Source organism: Pelobates fuscus, chromosome 2 (assembly GCF_036172605.1).
Source record: "Pelobates fuscus isolate aPelFus1 chromosome 2, aPelFus1.pri, whole genome shotgun sequence".
Classification (NCBI taxonomy): Eukaryota; Metazoa; Chordata; class Amphibia; order Anura; family Pelobatidae; genus Pelobates; species Pelobates fuscus.
In genome coordinates this window covers 328549212-328555211 of record NC_086318.1, presented here as the reverse complement: position 1 = coordinate 328555211, position 6000 = coordinate 328549212, and positions in this window count along the sequence as shown.

Genomic DNA, 6000 nt, shown 5'->3' with positions numbered 1-6000 from the left:
GTATCTAAGCTTGATTATTTTTATTTATTTTTATTTTTTAATGGCGGTTATAACAATTGTAAGTACAAATAAGAATAATTATTATTAAAAAAAAAAAAAGAAGTAAACAAGCTAAAGTTTGGCCCTGCTTAGCTTAGATTTAGCACATACTAAAGTTGCATAATGATGAATTGTGGTTCAAGGTTCTTAAAATTGAGCAGTAACACTTAACTGGTTTCCATGGTGAATGCTCCACATTTATCACTATTCCCCAGAATTACTCTTAAAGGATTACTCCAAGCATCATAACCACTACAACCCGCTTTAGTGGTTATTATGTAAGGAGCACACTGGGACAAACCATATTGCAGTGGTTTGCCCTGATACCTTGGTCCATCCTGGAAAATCCGTTCCTCCTTGCAATGATGACATGCCAATCTTGGCAATTATTACTATACTTTACAAACAATGTTGCTTCTGTAAAAGTACCGCTTGCAGTCAAATATGGCTAAAACAGCATGTAGCTTTGATTATAAATGTTTTGTTTAACACTTTATGTTGCCTTGCATATTCTAAGGCTAGGGGGGCATGCTGTCATAGCTAATAAGCTGTAGTGATCAGTATGAGGTCTGTCTGAGGTCATTTTTAGATGTAAAGGTCCACTTAGGTTTCCCTCTACAGAATGTAGATAAAAGCTCTATGGGACAAAGGTGATTGTTGGAGACCAGATCATCCTACATTATTAATTCTATAGCTTGCAGACAGATCATAAAATGTCACGAATCTCAAAAGCACATGACATTTCTTCAACAAACAAAGTGTATTTTGGATACTGCAAATTTAGATTTGCTACATGTGTTATTTGCAAGATGAAATATCAAGCATTAGAAATAGAATAGAAATAATCCTGAATGACTCTAATATAGCACAAAACCATTATTTCTAATACATTTCACACACTAATATTAAAGATGATGATGATGATATGATGATGATATGATGATGATGATAACAAGACTGGAATACAGAAAAAAGAGCAGACATATATATTATATAAATGTAGCATGACAACTGGATGAGTGACTGGGCCTGTTGAATAAAGCTGACAATGACACATTTTCCATGGCTGTTTTTCTTCCATCTGTTATTCCTGTTGCTATGACATAAAATCTACAAGTGATATAGAAATGGACCAGAATATGGTTAAGGAACTCTGAAAACAAAAGCAAGTAAAAGTAACCTGCACACTATCCCAAATCCCTACAAATATCTAAATAGCAGGAGGTTTTTAGTACCAATCCAATGACCATGAAAGTGCCAGACCTCTTCGGAGAGTCCTACACTAACAGGGCAAGTGAGATTACACTTTAACACCCATTGGCGTGATACTAAAAATGTGCATAGCAATTTGGGATAAGGTGCGGGGATAGCCAACGCTTGAAAGCAGGACATAATTTTTCTGTGTTTGTTTTTGCTTCTGTATTACACAGCCATGTTATACTACTTCCGTCCACCCCATGTGTACCCTGTTAAGGGATAATAAGTGTGCCTTCTCTGCCTAGTGGGAAAAATATAACCCTGTCCAAGCAAGTTTTGCCAGAACCTCAGGTAAGCTATATTTGCAGATGACAACCTAGGACAGCATGCCACTAATTCTTGTAGCTAAAATCTGAGAAGACACGTGTCCAATTTGGTAGTCCATTTGTTTATATTTCAGTTTCCGTTACTAGATCAATTGAGGCAATACCTCAGTTTCCGTTACTAGATCAATTGAGGCAATATATTTTATTCATATAAAATTATGTTTCATAGCTAAATATTTGATGTTAAATGAAAGCCCTATTTGTCCTGAATAAAATTATATATAAGTGTGGCTGCACTAAATAAGAAAGAGGTGATTTATGGTTGAACAGACATATAGTCAAATTCCAAGTTGTAACCAGTTGTAACTGGTGCCTAAATCCTTAACTGATGAAGAATGTATGTAACCAATGTTGCTTGAGCACTCTGTTGTCCCCCTCTAAAAACAGTGTCTGTCCTTTAGTAGATGCCTGTGTTACGTAAACCAATGTGACGGATTACTCTTTCTTAACTAGACCTTTCACTCATGGTTAATACCAAAACTCTGTTACACAAAGTTACACTGTGAGGCAAGTTCTCAATGACAGAATGTTTCTACCTTGTGACAGATGCCTATTAGTATATAACCAAAATAGATACAAATAATTTGTCTGATCATTACATTGTTTGGCTTGAATGATTTGTTCTTTCACTGTCTCCTTTTATTAACTCTGGATTCATTTATCATTCATGTCCCTTGACCAAAATTGCCACTCATACTAAGAGATTAATTTGTTGAACTTTGATTGGCCACCAGTACTAGTTAACATTCTTGTTTTATACTTCCATGATTAGAAACCTTGCAACATTTCAGAAATGCCATTGCTGGTCAAGTTTAATTCTTCAATGTCTTTCTTTTTTCCAGACATATATTCACAATGCAAAGGAAGAATCCACCGCATACCCTATGTCTAAGAGTGCTCACAGCTGAATTGATCATAGTGTTGTATGTAATTACTTTTTAAAAAAAAGTCACAGAATACAAAGAGATAGTGTAGCTGAACTTAACCACTCAGGGACCAATGTACAGTCTATGCTGTCTTGCAGTGCAGGGCTTTAATGTCCAGTGAGGGCATAGACTGTTATGCAGTAAGAGTACCAACAGGGGTTAAATCACTACTGGTACCAAAGTATCCCAGGTATCTTTTGATACATGGGGCTCACCTCTATTAGCTAGGGTCACAATTAGTGGCCCAAAATTAAGCTATGTTTTGTTTGTAGAGCTCAAATTGATGCAATCAGAAATTTAAATGAAGAGATTAATCACCATTGTTACAATGCAGTGTAAAAGGTTTAGATTCAATGATAGACACCTGGGGCTCCCCTCCTTAAGATCCCCCATAGATCAGAGGCCCTAGATGTTTTGAAGAGTTGCATGCAGTGCTGAAAGTCAGCACTGCATAAAGCCCTTTAACTCCATAGAGAACATTGCAGCTGAGCGATCAATCTCAGTCACAGTATTTTCTCACTGACTCTGGTGATTAGGAGAACACTAGGTCTCCCTTAATGCCCCAATGGCATTTTGATCAGTGCTGGGTTTTGTCAGATGCAATATACCACTCTGGTTTATCTTAGAATTCCCTTTGTTAATATCAATACTAGATAAGCAGAGGGGAACATTTGGGATTAGAATTGGATTAGAAATTAAGATTATGGATTAAGATTAGTTTCAGAATAAAAGGTTTAGTATACAGTTTATTATTCTGTTTATATTTAAGATGGGTTTCGAATAAAATTTAGGATTGGCATTAGGGTCCAGATTAGTATTTGGATTAGGATTAAGGTGGAAACCAGCAAGCTAATTCCTCTTCTGACATTAGCAGAAGGAATACTTTTTCCATAGCATGCAGACAGATCATAAAATGTCACGAATCTCAAAAGCACATGACATTTCTTCACCAAACAAAGTGTATTTTGGATACTACAAATTTAGATTTGCTACATGTGTTATCCCGTCAGAGGCCAGGCTCCGCCCCCAGCAGAAGGAATACTTTTAACACTATGTATAGGGTTAGGATTGAGGGATAGAGTGATAGGGTTAAAATTATGGATAGGCATATTATTAGGCTGTGGGTTAGGATTAAGGTTAGGTTTATTATTAGATTCATGGTTAGATTTAGGATTAGGATTTAGTTTAGAAATAGGGTTTGGTTTAGGATTAAGAATTTAGACTGGGATTAAGATGTTTACTTTGCAAAGCTATACATATGGGGCATTGCTGTACTTAGGTGATGTTGCTGAGTATATAGTAAGAAATTTGTAAAATTTGAAAAATAAAATTGTACCACAAGTTACATATAGTTACATAGCTGAAAAGAAACTTGCGTCCATCAAGTTCAGCCTTCTTCAAAAAAAAAACCCAGTCTGAAGTGCTTCCAATTTTGCAACAAACTAGGAAAAAATTCCTTCTTGACCCCAAAATAGCAGTCAGAGGTCTCCTTGGATCAAGCAGCTATTACCCCACTAATTAGAAATTATATCCCTGTATGTTATGTTTTTGCAAGTATTTATCCAATTGCAGCAGGCAAAGAATTCCATATCCTTATTGCTCTTACTGTAAAAAAACATTTTCTTTGCCTTGAAATCTCCTTTCTTCAAGCCTAAATGTGTGACCTCGTGTCCTATGTATAGCCCTGTTTATGAATAGATTTCCAGATAATGGTTTGTACTGGCCCCGAATATATTTGTATAATGTTATCATATCCCCTCTCAGGCGCTGTTTTTCCAAACTAAAGAGATTTAAATTTTTTAACCTTTCTTCATAACTAAAATGCTCCATTCCTTTTATCAATTTTGTAGCTAGTCTCTGCACTTTTTCTAGTGCCATGATATCTTTCTTTAGAACAGGTGCCCCAAATTGCACAGCATATTCAAGGTGTGGTCTTATCAGCGATTTATAAAGAGGCAAAATTATATTTTCATCTCGAGAATTTATGCCCCTATTTATACATGACAAAACCTTACTGGCCTTAGCAACGGCAGATTGACATTGCATATTGCTTCCTAATTTGTTGTCTATAACAATTCCCAAATCCTTCTCGTGTGTGGTTATCCCTAGTTCACTACCATTTTGGGTGTAAATTGCTTGTGCATTCTTAACCCCGAAGTGCATAACTTTGCATTTTTCTATGTTAAAGTTCATCTGCCATTTTAGTGCCCAGTCCCCCAATCTATCCAAATCCCTCTGCAGCACGGCAATATCCTGCTCACATTTTATTACTTTACAAAGTTTTGTGTCATCTGCAAACACTGATACATGGCTTTCAATGCCCATTTCAAGATCATTTATAAATATGTTAAATAGAAGCGGTCCCAAAACAGAACCCTGAGGGACACCACTTACCACTTCTGTCCAGCTTGAAAATTTACCATTTATGAGAACTCGTTGTACTCTATCCTTAAGCCAATGTTCTACCCAAGAACAAGAATATTAATCTAGCCCAATTTCTTTTAGTTTGAAGACTAACCTATTGTGAGGAACCGTATCAAATGCCTTGGCAAAATCCAAGTAGATCACATCCACCGCAACACCCTGATCTATATTTCTACTTATTTCTTCGTAGAATGCAATTAGGTTAGTTTGACATGACCTATGTTTCATAAAACCATGCTGATTATTGCTAATAACACAGTTCTTCCCAATGAATTCCTGAATATTATCCCTTAATAGCCGTTCAAATAATTTCCCACTTACAGAAGTTAAGCTCACAGGTCTATAATTTCCAGGCAAGGATTTTGAACCCTTTTTAAATATAGGAACAACATCTGCCTTCCTCCAATCCTCCGGTACAATACCTGAAACAAAAGAATCTTGAAAAATTAAATACAGAGGTTCACTTATTTGCCCACTTAGCTCCTTAAGTATTCGTGGGTGAATGCCGTCACGCCCCAGAGCTTTACTTACATTAATTTTCTTTAATAGCTGTAGCACCTTGTCTCGAGTTATCCAATTACAAGTTATCTGCAAGTTTGTTGCAGCAATCATTTGCATATCTCTTGCCATAGGATCCTCATTAATAAATACTGAAGAAAAAAAGTTATTTAAAATTTCTGCCTTTTCATGGTCTTCATTGACTAACAGATCCATCTCTGTTTTCAGTGTACCTACACTTTCATTTTTGTTTTTTTAGAATTAATGTACTTGAAAAATATTTTGGGGTTGGTTTTGCATTCTTTGGCTGTCAATTTCTCATTTTCTAGTTTAGCCACTTTAATTGCCTTTTTGCAATTATTATTGGTTTCCTTATATCTTATATAGGATGCCTCTGATTAGTCCGATTTAAATGCTTTAAAAGCCCTTTTCTTATTTTGAATCTCTTGTTTTACTTCTCTACTAAGCCACATTGGTTTTAATTTGTTTATTTTATATTTATTACCCAATGGTACATACTGTAAAATGTA